This window comes from Hemitrygon akajei, chromosome 11 (genome assembly GCF_048418815.1).
Source record: "Hemitrygon akajei chromosome 11, sHemAka1.3, whole genome shotgun sequence".
Classification (NCBI taxonomy): domain Eukaryota; kingdom Metazoa; phylum Chordata; class Chondrichthyes; order Myliobatiformes; family Dasyatidae; genus Hemitrygon; species Hemitrygon akajei.
Genome location: NC_133134.1, coordinates 141105497 through 141125745, shown reverse-complemented (window position 1 = coordinate 141125745; position 20249 = coordinate 141105497).

Here is a 20249-nt window from a genome sequence, read left to right as displayed (position 1 = left end):
AATGAAGCACTCCACGCTTTTCTGGGTTGAACTGCATCTGCCACTTATCAGCCCACCTCTACATCTGGTCACTGTCCCTTTACAACCTCCAACAACTCTCCACAATATCTACAATTTCACCAACCTTTGTGTCATCTGCAAACTTCAACTTAGTTTTCAAAGTCATGTATTAATATCGCAAAGAGCAGGAATCCCTGCTGAACGCCACTGGTCGCCAAACTCAGAGCAGAATATTCTCATCTACTACCACCATCACCCCGCCTTCTGTGGACAAGCCAATTCAGTTTCCATACAGCCAAATTTCCCTGGATCCCATGCCTCCTCACTTTCTGAATGAGCCTACCATGGCCAACCTTGATTAAACACCTTACTGAAAGTCATATATGCACCACATCTACTGGTCTACCTACATTAATGTACTTTTACCACATGCTCAATTCAATCAGGCTTGTGAGGCATGACCTGCCCCTCACAAAGCCCTGCTGACTATCCATAACCAGGTTGTTTCTTCAAATACTTGTAAACCCTGTCTCTTAAGAATCCTCTCCACTAATTTGCCCACTACTGAAGTAAAACTGTTCTAAAATTCCCAGGGTTATCCCATATGTCTGTCTTGAACAAAGGAATAGCACCCTCCAATCATCTGATTACTACACGTGGCCAATTAGGATGCAAAGATCATCGCCTAGGACACAGCAATCTCAACCCTCGCTTCCTGGGGTAAACTGGGGTGTATCCCATCTGGCCCTGCAGACTTAACTAAATGTTTTCTCAAAGCCTCTAGCACATCCTCTTAATATAAACATATTCAAGCATACTTTGTTCTCACAATCATCTAAGTCCCTCTTACTGATCAATACTGAAGCAAGGTATTCATTAAAGATCCTTCCCACCTCCTTTGCCTCCAGATACGTTTCATCTACTCTCTCTGATCGGTCCTGCCCTCACTGTGGCCATCCTGTGCTTCATACATGAGTAGAATGCCTTGGGCTTTTCTCAAATCCTCTGTGCCAAGGCTTTCTCATGCCCCATCTAGCTCTCCTGAGTCCATTCTTCACCTCTTTCCTGGCTACCTTGGAACTCCCTAGAGCCCTGTCTTAATTCTTGCTTCCTAAACCTAAAATGACCTGCTTGTTTCTGCTTGACTTGATGTTCTTTCCCTGCCTCAATGGACACACCTATCCAGGAGCCCCAGCAAGTTCTCCCTAAACAACTTTGCATTTCCCCAAGTACATTTGTTCCCAATTTATGCTCCCCAGTTTTACCCCTCTGTTGCTTTTGAAACATCTAAACCCCAAAATAACCAGCAATCGTTCCTGCCCTTGTGACAGTTAAGTCTCTAATGGCCACAACATTGTAGTTCCATGTACTGACCCATGCTCCAGGTTTATCATCCTTGTTCCTGATACTACTTGCATTAAAATGCACACACTTCAACCATTACCACTGCAATTTTGCCCTATCAGCTACCTATCCTTTCTCACAGACTCTACATGGTGTATCTACCTGTATTCAAACAGCCCTATCCTCAAACTATCACTTCAGCTCCCATTCCCTAGCCAAACAAGTTTAAACCCTCCCCAACTAACAAATCTATCCACAGGGATATATTCCCCCTCAAGGGATAACCCATTCTTTTTGTTCAGACCATCCCCAGAAGGAATCTCAATGATGGAGAGATCTGAAATGTTGCCCCTTGAGCCAATTTCTCAGCCAATCATTCATTTTACAGATCATGCTACTCTTGTCTTCACTGGTGTATGGCACAGACAGCAATCCTGAGATTACTACCTTTGATTTCCTACTTTTTAGCTTTCTATATAGCTCACTATCATCTCTCTTCTGGACCTCATCTATTTTCCTGCCCTTGACATTGGTACTAATGTGTGCCATCACTGCTGGCTGCTCACCTTCCCCCTTTAGAATACTGGCACCAGGGAGTCTACATACCATCATGTCCACAGTATCTCCTGTATATTCTATTGAATTCCCTATCATGATTGCACTCCTTGCCAATTCCCTTACGAGCCAGAGCGCCAGAGACTAGCTTTAGCCTTGTAGGTTCTCTTTCCCCTCACACACAAAAAACAGTATTCAAAGTGGTATACTTGTTATTGAGGAAAATAACCCCAGGGGTACTTTGCACTGTCCCTTTCCCTTTTCTGACAGTCATCCAGCAAACTGCCCCTGCAATTTAGGGGGTGACTACCTCCTTGTAGCACCTATCAGTTCCTCAGTCACTTGTACAAGCCGAAGATTACCCTGCTGTAGTTCCAGTTCACTAACACTATTTGTGAGGAGCTGCAGTTGGATGCATTTCAAGCAGTTGTAGTTATCAACGAGACTGGAGGTCTCCTAGAATTCCCACATTAGTCAGGAAGAACACACTACTGACCCTGGACCCATTCTCACTGCACTAGCTATACACTAATAAACAAAGAAAAATAGGAATGTACCCCTTTTTGCCTCAGCCTTGTGCTTTGTAGCCCCAAAGCCTCCACTCTTGACACTTGTCCACTAACGCTATGGCCATCCTCATGATGACCACTCAGGTAAAACTAGACCTTTTATTAGCCTTAATTTATTAAGCCATTAGTAGTGATAACTGAAGTCTGCTGAAGAGTCCTGAAAGCACCCCCCCGCCCCCCCCCCCACAAATCTTGTGCTGGCTCGCCAAACCAAATATTTGCTCACAATGACTGAAGCCCACTGAACCGATTACCTTATTTTAAGCAATAACCTTCAGCTGGAACAACCTTTATAAGTAGTCTATAGAAGTGTAGTTTAGGGGGGAAAAAAGTGTATTGATGTGCTATTTTGTTCCCCTGATCCTTCAGTTTGAGTTTGTTAACCTAACATTTATTTACTGCAACCCTCAGATTAAATTTAGATTCATTCATCTTTCTCTTCAAAAGGTGATTAAAATCTTGCTTTTTGACAGTTTATTGTTTCCTGTGATGCTGAATTTTCTCTGATAATTTACCTGTGCTGTGTCATGGGATGAATATGTAAATGTTGTATATCTGAAGATAAGGCGACTGACCAGAATTTGGTACCCCAGTTGGATATATGTTCACGCATGAGTTTTTTTTTATCCCCATTTCTCTAGGTTTGAACAATAAGTTCATTACAGATCTATGAGTTGCATGGCACAGTTGTTGATGCACTATGGGTAGAATGAATTTCAAAAAATATTTTTGTGGCTGGTTTTGAATAGGTGAAAATGTTCAAAATGGATAGTGATATTCAATTACTTTGTTCTGGTTTCAAAAAAAAAAGACTGGATTTTATTTTTTAACCAATGGACTATGCATTCCTAGTGGCAGTGGTATTGAAGTGAAGATATTTGTACTGACTGCTGGAAACCTTAAAAGTCCCTGTCCTCTGCTGCTGTACCAGGGATGTTGTGGAGAGCTCATCTCTTGCAGCATTCAAATGGTTAACAGATCTCATTGCCTTGTCTTTGGACACGTATAGACAATTGAGGCAATATGCAGTGGCACCAATGTCTTATTAACTTTTGGATGTAGTGGGTGTTGGGTGATGCTGTCTCCCCAGCCTGGGAATTCCTCTGTGGTCAGCATCCAATCAGCTTTGTCATTCAGTGGTATTATCATCACTTAGCTTCCTGCCATCAATAACCTGGTCGTCACCATGTCCATGAACTCAACTGAACCAACCATATAAACTCCATGACTACAGCAGTAGGTCAGGACAAGGTTAGTTTGTGAGTGATTTGACTTGGCTACTAACAGCCTTAAGTCTTTCTGCCACCGATAAGATTTCAATCAGGAGAATGTTGGAATATTCTCCAGTTAACTAGATAAAAGCAGCACAAGTAACTATCATGAAAATCAAAACCAGCCACAATAAAGCAGCCTATTTGATTGGTATCCCTAGAGGTTTTTTTTGCCACCACTATTAGTGCATAATTGCTGTGTAGGGTACTAACCATAAAATGCACTACAGTTACTTTCCCAGGCTATTCCAGCAGTACTTTCCAAACCAATGAATCAGAATCAGGTTTCAATATCACTGGCATATGTTGTGAAATTTGTTGTTTAGATAATAAAACTTTAAATTGCAGTAAGATGTTTCACAGTATATTAAAAATTAAATAAGTAGTGCAAAAAGAGACAAAGTGAGGTAGTGTTCATAGATTTATTGTCTATTCAGAAATCTGGTGGAGGGGAAGAAGCTGTTCTTAAAATGTCGAATGTGTAACTTCAGCTCCTGTACCACCTCTTTGATGGTAGCAATGAGAAGAGGGCATATCCTGGGTGACGGGAGACCTTAATGATGGATGTCACCTTTTTGAGGCATCACTTTTTCAAGGTGTCTTTGATGTTGGGAAGGCTAGTGCCCATGATAGAACTGGCTAAGTTCACTACTTTCTGCAGCTTTTCCCAATCCTGTGCAGTGGCCCTTCCATACCAGATTGTGATGTAACCGATTAGAATGCTCTTCATGGTACATCTGTAGAACTTTGCAGGTGTCTGGTGACATGTCATGTCTCAAATTCCTAATGAAATATAGCTATCGTCATGCCTTCTTTGTAGCTGCATCAATATGTTAGGACTAGGATAGATCTTCAGAGATGTTGACAACCAAGAACCTGAGACTACTCACCCTTCCCACTTTTGATCCCTTGATGAAGACTGGTGTGTGTTCATTAAACTACACTTCCTGAAATCCACAATTACTTGGTCTTACTGATGTTGAGTGCAAGGTTGTTGTTGCTACACCACTCAACTAGCTGGTTTATCTTGCTCCTGTATGCCTCCTTAACACCATCTGAAATTCTGATGGTGAAATCCTCGCAGTATTTGGTTAGAAAACGGTTGGGCACCTTTGTCCTATCTTTGATCTCTGTATATTCTTGTGTTTGTGAGTGAACACTAGATATTTAGTGATAAAAGCATTAAATGCTGTATGTAATTTAAAGCTGCCTTGAATATTTTTTGCTATAAATATATTGCTAAAATTGTCATTTAAGTTTATCAATAAGGTATTTTTAAGTTTGTGTTTACCCTTTACAGCTTGTTCAGAATGGCAGATACACCAGTAAAGAAACAAAACTGTTCACATGATGAGAGAAGCAGCAAAGATTTTCTGGAGTGGTTGAGTGGAAGATTTACTTACACAGCAGCTCAGCAGAGTCCTCTGCCCTGGGTGCCCTGGGCTGAACTCTCAAGTTATCCGCTGTTGTAGCCCATCTAGGCAAAGATCTTTCCTCTCCCAGTGATGAAGTCTCTGGGGCTTCTGCGGTGTTTCTGTTACCCTTGCTTTTTAAGGGATGTGGTTTCTAACCACATGCCCAAGCCTCCATTCACAGCTGAGTTTGGGACTGCCCATGGGGGAGTTGGGGTGAAAGATTTGGCATGACTAAAAGGAGTGATAAAGCATGAGGCACCTTATGTCTGCAGGTCTTCCTCGTTTAAATGGGATAATGGAACTTCATAAATGGCAAGGCAATAAAAGCCAGCAAGAGCAAAACAGAAATCAACGACTAAAAATATAGTCCTATATATTTGATGACCTTTATTTCAGGTAGTTCCAAGTTGGTTTGTGTTATGGATTTGTGGACAGTGGAACAAAAGAGAGAATCAAGGAGAAAAAAGCTATGAGATTTCCTAAAGGTGAAATTGAAGAAAAAGTAGAAGTGTAATCTAGTGAGAGGATTTTAATGCATGGGCAATGTTTGTAACTGGCAACACAGATAACTTGTCGCTATACTGATCACTTCCCTAACTTTCACAAGCAATCAAGAATCTGCTGGAAGCGCTCACCAGGTGAAGCAGTATCTCTGGGAGGAATGGAATTGTTGACATCCAGTTTTCAACATGAAACATCGACAATTCCTCACAGATGCTGCTCGACCTGTTGAGTTCTTACAGTGGATCTTTGTTGCTCCAGATTCCAGCATTTGCAGTCTCTTTCACAGTTCACTGTCCCCCTATGTCCTTGTCTGAGCTACCAGCTGACATACAAAGTGCTGGAGGAGTTCAGTGGGCCAGGCAGCATCTGTGTAGGTGATTTGGCATTTCGACTCAATATTGCAGTGTTTTGAGTGTTCCTCCAGACTCCAGCATCTGCTCTCTTGTGCCTACCAGTTGACCTTGTCCCTGCCCTCAGGCAAGTAAAGATCAACTCCCACCTGCTGTGAACCCTTGTAGGTATCAAACATTCCTCACTCACACCAAGAATTGACAGAGGGTTTAAGTTCTGGGGAGGGGGGGGGGGCTTCTCCCTTATACTGCATAGGTGTTAGTAAGAGGTGAGGGGATAGATTGTCCAAAGAGGGAGAGTGAGATGCAGATGAAGTGAGGCAAAGGGTTAAAACAGGGCACATAACGTGATCCAATTAGGCAGAGAATTGTGGCAATTTGTACAGAACTAAATGGTGATCCAGAAGTACAGATTCAAACCCCTTCTTGTGAACCAGATAATTTAAGTTCAATTGTTAAACTTAATTTCAAATTTAATGGTGAACCTTGGTCGCATAACATTTAGCAGAATGCTATTACAACTCTGAGTTCGGAGTTCAGTCCGCTTCCTCTGTAATAGTTTGTACTTCCTCCACATGGAATGTATGGGTTTCTTCCTGGTGCTCCGGTTTCCTCTCACAGTCCAAAGGTGTATTGGATAGTATGTTAATTGGTCATTGTTAATTGTCCTGTGATTAAGCTAGGGTTAAACTGGGGTTTGCTCTGTGGCACAGCTTGAAGTGTCCGAAGGGCCTATTCTGCGCTGTATCTTTAAGTACATAGATAAAATTCTGTGGTTTTAAAGGACGTTGCTCAATGTGGAAAACTGCTTAATGGTAGGGAATTTGTTGAAGAATCATGGTTAAAGTGTGCTTTTCTTTAGATGGTTTTCCAGAAAGTAGAAAAAATATTCAGTATATTAAGGATTTACCAGTAAGCAGAAACACAGTAAAAGATACAACATTAATAAGGGGTGAACAATCGTAGCAGAACAACTGACAAAAGACATTAATTCATGTAAATTTCTTTCCATTTATCTTGATGGGAGCATTGATGTTACATCATCAGCCAGGCTTGCCATTACTGCTCCATTTTGTAGAGATGATGAAATATGCAAAGAACTGATTAACTTGGTAAAGAGGTTAAAATGTGTAAGGCGGTAATAAAATAATTGGTCTTCAAGTTAATCTTTCAAAAATAGTTTCGTGACAATTGATGGTGCACCCAGCATGATTGATAAGAGGAAGATTTTTGTCAATCTGTAAAATATGTTGGACATACACTGATAGGCGTTCATAGTATAGTGCACAGGGAGGCTCTGAGTGCAAAAGCTGGCCTTGAAGTGATGAAAACTGTAACAATGGTAATTAATTTTATTTGCTGTCATGCTTTGGGAAAAAAAAGACAATTTTAGAATTTACTGAGTGGAGTGAATTAGGTGTACAAAGAACTACTTACGTCTAACGATGTTCATTAGCTTAGTAGATGTTCTGTCCTTAAGCAATTCACTGAGTGTTTAGATTAAATTTATCTCTTTTTGATGAATAAAATTTTTTTGTCTACAATTATATGACATTGCATGGATTTGTTGATTGAATTTTATTTTTGCAGATTTCTCCTCAGATTTAAATTACTTGAATACCAAGTTAGCGGGATCTGACACACTTGATGTTTGGTAATACAAAAGCCTTTGAAATCAAACTAAGTATTTAAACATGATGCTGAAAATAGCACTTTTGAAATATTTCCCAAACATAACGAAACACTCGCCATATACTGAATTTCTTGCAAAGACGCATTCAGGGCTTATGAATGCAATTTTTGAGCAACACTTGTACCGAACAATTTTCTTTAAGATTCATTAATCTCAAGTTATCTGAAGAAAATGCAAAGTTCATTATGTTGTGTGACATTAGACAAACTGAATTTAGAAATATTGCTGAGGATTAATTAGGTTAATTTTGAAATACAATTAATTGATTTAGAAAACATTTTAAATTGGAGGCAAAAAATTGTCGAGTTAAGAACTGAATGAGAAAATATTGAAAGAGATTGGCTAGTGACTGGATCAAAGCATAACATTCCAAAGAGTGAGGTTCTGAAACACTGAAATTCCATTCCTGAAACTTTTAACTGTCTAAAAAATCTTACAATACCAATATTAACATTATTTTCATTGACATTTTTTGTTTTCAGTGATGAACTTGGTTATGCCTAATTATGGAAGTTGACTGATGAAACTAGTGCTACAGGGATAGCTCTCAAATCGATAAATACAAGTCTGATATCGGTCAGTGCAACAACGAAAGTATCAATAAGAGTAAATGGGTTTAGTTTGTTTTGTATGTGCCAATGCTTATAATTTCACATTCACAGTTTATATATGAGATACAATATCAGTATTATTTAGAAATGATGTTACTTTTTAGTTTTCTTTTCAAAAGATTAATATGTTAATTTAGGCAGGTTTTCTAAAATGCTTAATTTCAATCAATCTCTTAATATAAAACATTGAATTCATGTAAGTAAGCAACATGACATCCTTTTACATCAAAATCCATAATTATCGTTACTAATTTAGAATGATCTCTGGCATATGAGAATTTTTTTTAGAAGATTATCGCCAATTTGGCAAAATGGCATGGCAACCCTGCTGTAAGGTAACAGCTCATTTGTGAACAGTAACTCATGAGGGATTGTATTTCGAAGGGAACTCGTTCATCCATAATATGGCCACTAGATGGTAGCATGATGCAAATCCGGCAGCCATATTCCTCATTAAATATTATAGACAAAAGGAGACATGAGACGGAACTGGAGCGAAAACAAACTGCTGGAGAAACTTAGCAGGTCTGGCAGCATCTGTGGAGGACTAATGTAAGATCTTGACCTGAAGCATTAACTATACTACTGTCTCTACAATATTAGAGGCAATCTCTGCACTTTCCTGTCCTTAAACCACACTCAAATCTTAAAATTGTGATTGAATTATTTTAAAGTCCTCTGGCACTTGGGATCTAATTTGTTTATAGACTTAGGTCTTAAACATGGGCACTTAAATGAGTACCCATGATTAAGTTCAATTGTTAACTGCTCTGGCTAACGATATTGCAAGTGAACTCCGTTGAAAAGTGTACCACCGCTTGTGTAATTGAGCTGGTGGTGGGTACCTATTTACATAATGGTTTCAACTGCTGTTCAAATGAATGAAGGACATAGCCCTTTAATTAGACTCATAGGTCACCTTCCTTGTGAGAGTACAAGCAATGCTTGAGCCGTCCTAATTCTGTTCCATGTTGACGCAGTCTCTTACCTGAAAATGTACCATGATATAATCTGAGACGAGGGACAAGGGTGGTCTGCTGTGGAAGAGATTAAGTTTGGGAAGTGAAAGGGTTTACACTATATAAAATTCCTTTGCCATCAATGTTACCAGGCAGCATACTATACTGGAATTAAATGAGGCATTAAATTAATCTGTTTCAGTTTGCTTCATTCAACAAAAACTGATACAAAAACGCAGAATCAAATCAATAATTGTTTTGTTTTAGGACACCTTACGTGACTTGTAGGTTATAATAGTCATCGATCATTTGCAAACTGAATGTGCTGCCATTATAGTCCCAGTGTGAAATTACTTAGGCTCCGAGTTGCTAAAACAGCAAAACATCAAAGGCACTGTAATCAGAAAAGACAGTTTTAGTGCAGCTGCAAAATACTAAATTTCTGATTTCTCTCTGCAACTATCATGGTAGTCCTTGAGACTAAATGTGTTACAGTTGAGGGAATACTTGATGTTGTCATTGACTTCTCTCTTTCTTGTGTAATTATCTCCAAAGTGCCATATATGGAATGTTACATATATTGGTGCAGTAGGTCTGATACTTAGAATTTTATAATACACACTTATTTCACAGCATAAATTTGACTGTGTGTTGTGACATTGGCACGTCTTCCTTATGTGGACATTTTTTTCCTTTCTTTTACCTGTGCAATTTGCTTTTTAATAGTTCTTAACAAGCTCATTTTCTCCACTGTACCTTCAATCCCCCTAGATGTGTTTTTGGGTCTTCTACGTACTACTTGAATTAAGGTCTAACTATTTCCCAATGATGAGTGCAACTCTTTCTGGCTGAACTTAATCTCACATTGAAAAACTTTGGATTGGATTTCTTCCAAATAAAAGATGGTGCTAGGGAAACCCTTATATATTGTATAAACCTTTATATTTTGTTCTTACTGCATCCCCTTCCATTGTATTTAGGAATATACTGATCATTGTATAAGTGCTTCCGGCTGTCTTCCCTAAAATGCAAATTTCATCAATTCTTGTTGCAGTTTTCACCCTTTCATCATCTGTACTTTGTCCATCTTCAAAACATCTCCAATATGTGTTTCAGTTCCTGTTGGGTTATCTATCAAGCATTATAAGCCAACTGATTTTCTCAGCAGCAGTGGTGTGCTTCCTTCCAAACTGCCAATTTTCCACTTTCTCTCATTATGTATTACTGGTTTGAAAACACAGCCTTTCACATCAATGCTTCCTTAATGATGTTTTCCTCAGTTGATGAAAGGCCTCTACTGTTATTACTTTTCATCGGCCATTTCCATCCCATTTTCCTGACTACTTTCTTCATTTCTTATCCATATTCTACCAAAACCTGTGGTAAGGTTTTGTTTCTGTTGTCTTCTTCCTTGCTACCTGCATGTCCAATGCCATAATTGCTCTGTTCGTAGCCTCATAATGCACCAATGAACACTTAATCTTGAGGAATTATAACATCCGAGGTTGTGTTGTCATTATCTTTGCTCCTCTGGGCACATCTTTAGTTTACTGTTCCATTTACCACTCCCTTTCACTCTTTAATCACTACTGCTTTTCGTCTGTCTTTCCCCTTCTTATTTTTACTAACTCAACCACTGTTCATGACTTAAAAATTGTTAAACTGTGTTTTGTTCCAGTTCTGCTGAAATGTCATCAATCTGAAATGTTGATTCAATTTTTCTCTTCAGTGATGTTCTATGCATCTCCAGTATTTCCTATTACTATTTAAACTTTCCATTATATCCAGTATTGTGTTATACTTTTATGCCTTCCTTTGCCTTTGATCTCTTATAAAAGTAATCCATATTGGAATGGTCTTTGTGATACAACATATCTGGGATCATCACACTTAGTTCCAAATCATTTAGGGCTATGAAGTTGCCAATGGAATGGCTTACCGTTTGGCAGTTGGGGGGTGGAGCATTTAACAATGAGGATATAAATTGTTACAGAAGCCCATATTGCTGGCTTTAGTCTTTGCCATGCCTCAATAGGTAAAATCCATTTCATCTAGGTTAGTAATCAACAATTGTCTGTCAAGAAAGCTGATAAAGGGCTTGCAATAAGTGGTAGAAAACATTAAATTCTCATTTTTTTTGTATTTATAGTTATGAAATATAAAAGATGAGATAAAATTATCAGTAATTCGAAAGAAACCAAATCAAGAATGGCATATAATCATGCATGAGGGAAGAGGAACTGAGATTTTCACTGAAAATTCAAGGTTGGCATAAATAATTTTGGATATTTTTGCATATCAAATTAGTAGAAACCTAGTTTGACCTAGAAATCAGTTGTACATATTTTATTTGAAAAAATAATTCATTTTGTTTTAAGAAAAATAAATCTTGTTTTTATCGAGCCCTCCGAAAGTTAAGAATTCAAGGTGAAAGAATTCAGTGGAGGAACTCTATAGAATGGAGGCAAGGGAACTGAAGAAATTATGGTTGATGGTGTTAAAGGATTTAAGGGAAAATAAGGTGGACCATATAGGCAACTAGGAGGATGCATGCAACAACACTGGGCTGAAAATAACTTTTTTAAAAATGAACTTTTGCTGGATAATAGTTCCAATCAAAGTATATCATGCATTTGAGAAGAAACCTCGACTGATCATGCTTTTTGCCTGAATCTTGGTGTCAGCAGCAAACATTATCAGTGTGGAATGGTAGTTCTATGGTTATTATACTGAACCACTTGCTTAGAGAACTGGGGGCACAGGTTTACATTCCATTGAAGAAGATTAGACATTTACATTCAGTTAATCAAATAATCTGAATTTAAAAAGTTTTCTGTAATGTTAAAAAAAATAAAAGAAAATCAATTTTGTTCTTCTGGGAAGGAGAGCAGCCATCTTTTCCCAGTCAGACCTATTTGTGACTCTAGATCTGCAGTCAAATGGTCAACTCCTACCTGCTCTCCAGAAAGCTAAGGCATATGGGGACGCAAACAAATGTTGGTTTTGCCAGCAACACTCCCAAATTTGATGAATAAAGAATAAAAAGAAACAGTCACATTAAAACATTCTCATAGGCAATAAAGTAAGTAGTTTCTTTTAGTTTACTTTTAAAATATGTATAGATTGCTAAAAGATTGGCATATATGCTTCTTATTAAGATAAAGGCTGAAATATATATTTTAAAAAGTGAAATGTTGAATAACTTATCTGAAATCCTCATACATAAAATTTGACATTTAGGACTAAGCCATAATTTTAACATAGTATGTCATTAAACTCTTTCTTCTATTTTATGCAAGGAGCCATGATATTTTCAGGAATCTTTTGAAATTGGGCCTGTTTGTAATTCAGCTGAATTACCCTGGATTTCAGTGGAGAAGGCTGCGAAACTACATAAAGAGAAGTTTCATTTTAAAAAATATATTATTACTTCCACTCGTTCAAGGCAATTGTTTATAGGATGTAGCCATTGCTAGCAAGTGCAGGCATTATTGTCCAACAGTAAATAGCACTTCTGCAGAATAACTTATTGAGTCATTTCAGAAGGCAGCCAGGAATCATCGACTTACCGAAAAGAAGAATGAGAGGTTTCCTGTTCTTGAGGATGTTGGTAAACTAGATGCTCTTTTACTGAGTCATATTGTGTTTTTGGTCACCATTATCAACTCTACCTTTTTATTTCAAATGTACTTCACCGCTTGCCTTTAAGCTCCAATCTCCACTGTGAGATCAAACTTATGCAACTGAATTATGAGTTCAGTCTAGTTCAGTAACTTAAGCACAGTGTACCACCATAATCATGGGAATTTTTGTGTCATTATGGAAGAAAAATTAAAAAGCATTCTGATGGCAGCAGAGTTTGAGGAAGCATTTTAAACTGGTTCATCTTTGCAAACTCAATAAGTGATTGCAAGCTATAAGGAAGAATATAATGTGCAAACCAAGAATCTATAACTCAGGTTAAGAAGTAAGTTTTATAATATAAACGGTCATTTGGAAGCAAACAACAAGCAATTGGAATGCATCACATATCTCACCCACACCAATCCTTCATTCCCCAAAATCCACAAACAGTTTTATTCTTGGACCATCACTCCAATATTAAAATGTGCCTCTCTTTTCTACAGTTTTGTAATTTGTGGAAATGATTATCTGTTGCTATTACTGATTCTCAGTAATATAAACATTACCAATGTTGTGTGCTTTCTATAAGTTTTGGTGCAAGACTTTCAATCACCTTAACCTTGTGAACTTGCCATTGGTTACGCAGCATACCCATCCCTATATTCAGATTTCATTAAAAAGGTCGTAAAAGTCATGGATCTTGGTGATTTGTTAAAGGAATCTTGGCAAGCTGCCGCAGAGCATTTTATGGAATTTGCACAATGCTAGCGCTGCCTTCTGTTAGTGGCGAGAGTAAATTTCTAAGAAAATGTAATGTGGCACTAATCAAGCAACTTGCTTTGTTATGGATTGTGTTGAACTTAATGAGTGTTGTTAGAGTGATACACATCAAGGCAATTAGCATAACAGCTTACTCTTGACTTTACATTGTTAGTAGTGGAAAGTCTTAGGAAAGTCACAAGTTAAATTACTCAGCACAAAGTAAACAGGTTCTAACCTGGTCTCTTAATCAAAGTAATTATATGGCTGGTCTGGTTCAATTTCTGATCAGTGGTGATCAACAGCTTGCTTTATCAACCAAGAAATTTGGCAGTGGGTAAATTTAACAATGAAGTGCTTTTGGATGTTAAAGAGAAATATTTGAACTTATTCTTGCTGGAGATGGTCATTATCAAAATGTGTAATGAAAATTTATTTGGCAATTTCCAGACAAATGCTGACTTATCTGGATCTTGGTGCAGCAGTGGCAGTCTACATCATCATCTGAGGAATTGCGAAGAAATCACAAAATGCCACTTCTGACCCTTGGATAGAGGGGTGATAACTGAAAAGTGGTTGAGGGTGGTTGGGTCAAAGTCTTGGGGAATTCTTTCAAAGACATCCCTTGCCTAAGAAGATTTACCTTCAGCACTAATATGCTTCTTTGTGCAAGATATTGCTGCCTCCAATGAAGGGATTTCCTCTAGTTCCCATTGAGTTTATCGATGCCAAACTCCCTTAAAAACCCGATCCTGTCAATAGCTGAAGGTGGGTCAGGAGATAACAGTCTCATAGATCTTAGCTTTTCTTGTCTTGTTTGCATCATTTGGAAAATATTAGAAACTTGTAGCAGGTCAGACAACATTTGTGTAAAAAGAAGCAGAGTTAGCATTTCAGATTGAGGACCCTTTAAGGTCTTTGTCCTTAAAATTTAATTCCGTTTCTCTTTCCACAGCATTTTCTGCTTTATATCAGATATTTGGTATCTGCAGTTTTCTTGACTTTAATTCATATTTATTCCACTGATCACTTAAAAACTTGATGGTATAAATTTGCGTTGGAAAGCAGAACAAATGGTGTGATAGCAAAACAGTTGTCCATACATTTTTTTCTCTGCTGAAAGCAATTTTTGCCCACATATACAGTTTGTAGGACTATTACATTCTAATATTGGGTAAATTATAGCTACTTAAATAATTTTGTCCAAATCCATGGTCATTATTCTTTAGCATTGTCTTTATCATTTGACGTGGGCCTTTATGGTTTTAATGACAAAGTTGTTAGGTATTTACTCATTATAAATGCAAAAGAACTGAACTGTAATTTCCTTCTTCAGATCTCTTCAGCCGAGTAAATGTTCTCCTGTGATGAATTTCTGAGTCATAACTACACAGTTGATTGTGAAATAAAGTTTTTTTAGAGGTTGTCACTTGGAAAATCCTGTAATTAATTCTAGTTCTATGCTGAATCAATCTTTCAATAACAATGTGGATACATCAGTTGGGTTTGGTACCACAAGGTGTTGGTACAACATTATCAACCGAAGTATTTGATCTTAACCGTTAGCCAACAATTTCTGCTTTGAGTATAAACACAAGAGATTCTACAGTTGCTGGAAATCTTGAGCAACACACAATATTCTGGAGGAACTCTAAAAATGCTGCCTGATTTGCTGTGTTCCTGCTTAAAGTGTAACTGCTTGTGAACTTAGGGAGGGCAGGATTGTGTAAAGACCAGTAGCTTAATGTGGTCTTGCTCAAAAAATAACATTTTGGATGAAATTACAGAATAGCCTTTCGAAATGTCAAATTATATCTCTCTGTGTATGACTAACTTTAGGAAAGAATGTAGAGTTAAAAATAAAACAAGCAGAGAGGAAACAGTTACAGAAATCCCTGAATCCAAACTGAAGAATAATCCTAAATATAGGAATATACCACACAAGTTTGTAAATCTATGCAGCTCTTTGATAGTATTTCTAATGTATCCTGTTACCCTGGCAACTGACAATTACTCTGCAGGGGTCTATGAATTGGGTAGGAAAAAGGGAAAATGGACAATTTTATGTTCAAAAATTATGAGAAATTGTACATAATTGTTAATGTAATGGCAAGTATTCCATGCATTATCATCTGATCCTGTCTAATTCACAATGATGATAGAACTTATTGATCTTCCATTATGTATCTGGCTGCATCTAACAGATATTCACCATCGTGTTTCTGCATCCATTTTCTTTTTCTTTCATTTCCTTTTCTCTCTTCTCATTAATCAGGAAATTAGCCAAGTAACATTTTAAAAGAAAGTTTTATTTGCCACTGAAAGTCATTTTTTCAGCTTACAACACTACAAGAACAGACTCGGAAATAAACATTGCTTTCCAAATTACGAGCTGCTCATATGAGGTAGCAGTTAAATTATTGCTATACTAAAAATTTCCTACCAGTGCAATCAGGTTTATTTAAGATTGGGACTTTTACTAAATCCCATCAAACTTAAATGTGAAATTTATTTTGTTTTATTCGTTACCATATGACTATTAATTACTGTTATCTTACTGCATAGAACAAGATAAAAAAGGAAATACCTGATTCCATAGTTGTTTCCAGAAATTCTCATCTCTTGGGAAATGTTTTGCAATGAACACAAAAATATTTAAAATACTTTTTTCTGATTTGATTTGTGCAGTTATATGAAGATCAAAGTTCATCATGTTTACTACATAGTTTCTTTCAACTCTTCTCCTTTCTTGACGTGTCTGTTGATAGGGAGCCTGTAAGTCGAGCCTTTTCATTTATTATTTCTTATCCTTATAGAATGATTATGCAACCTGATCTTCTCTACTATTGTCTTCGTGTCTGGCTCGAAGTTTGTCCATGGATGATATTGCTAAACATGCTGAACTGTTAACTATATAGTGCATGCTGAACTTAATAGTAAGTTTCCAAGAAATATCTTCTATTATCAGGGCTTACTCACCCCATCTCTCTGATTTTGTTATCTTTTTAAAATGCTGCTCCCTGAAATATTCAGTTTGCAACCTTGGTCACTGTGTAATCATACCTTTGTGATAGCTATTATATCAAACCCATTTATCTCAATTTGTGTCATTAACTCATTAACCTCATAACAAATGCTTCATGCATTCAAAAATGGCTTTAATGTTTTTTGATTGAGTTTTGTCTTTTTCTCATGAGCTCACTATTACCATTAAATTCTCTCTGCCTTCCATTACTCTCTGCCTATCATTACCCAAACTACCAGACTGCTCTTGGCCTTGAATTTTCCTTTAGATTTTTACATTTCCTCTCACTTTAAAATTCTTCCTATTTAATTTCTAATAAATTAGATTAAAAAGTAGAGAGAAAATAATCCAGAATCATACCTTCAAAATAAAAAAGCAAATGGGTTGATGCTTTAAGCAATTTTTTTTTCCACTGCCTATCACAGCGTTGCAGGTCAGGGCAGCAATGAACATCCTTCATCTCTGGCGTTGTTCAAGGCTTCCTTCATCATGTCAGTAGCTTCCTCTTTGTTTTCACCACTGTGAGTCATGCAAGTTCCGGGTGGAGACTCAGGAACACCAAGGCACTCAGACATAGAAGGATTGTTCATTGCTTTTTCTGTAACTATTTTGCTTACCAGTCAGGGTTGTTAGCCCAGAGCTGAACCCCTGAACATGGAAAGCTGGTGGACCACTCTTAGTCTGCCCTCTACCCTTTGGCCCTACAAAGAGCTAAAGCATAAAGCCTTGACTCCAGCCAAAATAGCTCTCCAGGTCATTGAGGCACGCAAGCCTTCAAACCGTGACAAGGTTGTGGTCCTCTTGCAGGATGAAGCACATACACAGGTCTGTATGCTAAAGTTTTTTTTTTGTCTTCACACAGCTTTCTACAACTGTAATAATATTTTGTTTGTCCCAATATTAATTTTTAAATAATATATTGCAGCTCTTCCTCCTTGTTTGAATCATTGCTTCTGATTAAAGTGTGCTGGTCAATGCAAAGAAATTCCCAACAACAACAGCATACCTGAAACTACTTTGTCAGGACAGCCAGGCATGTTTCATCCCTCGGAGCACTTCCCCAGTGAAATATTGTAGGAAGATATTAATCTTCCTACGACTGACCCTTTGCCATTGGCACCATCCACATTCAGGCTTTTACATGTGGAGGAGCACCTTTTTTGCAATGATTTTACCAATCAGTTCTGCGTTAGGCTGCACCAAGGAACAGGAAGATGAACCACCAGATGAACCCACACTTCAAGGAAATTAACAGACAAACATGTTATTTTCCTCTTTTTTTTGCGAATATATTTAGAACAGCTTGTAGTCAAGCCCACAAGAGAAAAGGCAATTAAGGCAATTCTGGATTTGCTGTTGTACAATGAACCAGATTTGATTAGGGAGCTTAAGGTAAAGTAACCTTTAGGAGATAATGATCATAATGTGATAGAATTCACTCTGCATTATGAGATCGAGAAGCTAAACTCGGATGCATTAATATTAGTTATCTACAAGGGCATGAGGGAAGAGCTGGCTAAAGTTGATTGGAAGGGGACTCTAACAGGGATGACAATAGAACTGCAATAGCAGGAGTTCCTGGGAGTAATCAAAAAGTGCACAATCCTAAAGAAGAAACAGCATTCTAAGGGGTGGATGAGGTACCTGTAGCTGGCAATGGAAGTCAAAGACAGTGTAAAAACAAAAGAGAGGGCATACATTCTTTTTACTATTATGTAGTTCCTATTACTAAGAGAAGGTGCTTGAAAACTCAAAGGTCTGAAGGTGGTAAGTCACCTGGAGCAGGGATACTACATCCCAGAGTTCTGAAAGAGGAAGTTGAAGAGACTGTGGAGACACTAGTAGTGATCTTTCAAGAATCGCTAGAGTTAGGAATGTTTCCAGAGGACTGGAAAGTTGCAAGTGTCTCTCCACTTCTTAAGAAGAGGGGGAGGCAAAAGACAGGAAATATAGACTGGTTAGCCAGACAAGAGTGGTTGGTAAAATTTTAGAGTCTAGTATTAATGATGAGGTTTTGGGGTACTTGGAAATGCATGATAAAATACAATGGTCATTGTTTCCTTAAGGGGAGATCTTGCCTGGCAAATTTGATGGAATTGAAGAAATAGCAAGCAGGATAGGCAAAGGAGAGGCAGTAGATTGTATTTACTTGGATTTTTCGAAGCCTTTTGACAAGATACCACACTTGAGTCTGCTAAACAAGATAAGAGCCCCTGGTATTACAGGAGAGGTACAAGCCTTGATAAAAGATGGATTAATTGGCAGGAGGCAAACAGTGGGTATAGAAGGGGCCTTTTCTGGTTGAATGGAGGGGACTAGTGGTGTTCCACAGGGACCTGTGTGGAGTCCACTACTTTTCATCCTACATATTAATGATCTAGATAATGAAATTGATGGCTTTGTGACGAAGCTTCTAGATGATACAAACATAGGTGGAGAGGGAGGTAGTGTTGAGCAAGCAGAGAGTCTGCAGAAGGACTTAGATGATTGGGAGAATGGGCAAAGAAGTAGCAGGTGGAATATAGCATAAGGAAATGTATAGTCATGCACTTTGGTAGAAGGAATAAATGTGTAGATTATTTTCTAAATGGGGAGAGAATTCAGAAATTGGAGATGTAAAAGGATTTGGGAGTAATAGTGCAGAATTCCCTGAAGGTTGACTTGCAGGTTGAATCAGTGGTAAGGAAGGCAAATGCAATGTTAACATCCATGTTGAGAGGACTAGAATATAAAGGATTTGTAAGGCATTGGTCATGCTACAGCTGGAGTACTGTGAGTAGTTTTGGGCTCCATATATCAGGAAGGATGTGCTGGCATGGGAGATGGTTCAAAGGAGGTAAATGAGAATGATTCCACAGATGACAGACAAAGGAGCATCAGTTGATGTTGTGTGCTTGGATTTTCAGAAGGCTTTTGATGAGGTGCCAAACATGAGGCTGCTTAACAAGCAACGAGCCCATGGAATTACAGGAAAGATTCTAGCATGGATAAAGCAGTGGCTGATTGGCAGCTGGCAAAAGGTGGGAATAAAGGGAGTCTTTTCTGGTTGGCTACTGATGATTTATGGTGTTCCACAGGGGTCTGTGTTGAGACTGATTCTTTTTACATTATACAGTTTGTCAATGATTTGGATGATGGAAATGATGACTTTGTTGCAAGGTTTGCAGACGCTATGAAGATAGATGGAGGGGCAGGTGGTTTTGAAGAAGTAGACAGGCTACAGAAGGACTTAGGATGAGGGATGACCTCATTGAAACCTATCAGACGGTGAAAGGCCTTGATAGAGTTGATTTGCAGAGGATGTTTTCTATGGTGGGAGAGTCTAAGACCAGAGCACAGTGTCAGAATAGAGGGGAATCCTTTTAGAATGGAAATGAGGAGGAATTTCTTTAGCCAGAGAGTGTGAATTCTTTGGAATTCTTTGCCACAGGCAGCTATGGAGGTCAAGTCTTTATGTATATTTAAGGCAGAGGTTAAAAGATTCTTGATTGTCCAGGGCATGAGGGGATTCAGGGAGAAGGCAGGAGATTGGGGTTGAAAGGGAAATAGGATCAGCCTTGATGAAATGGT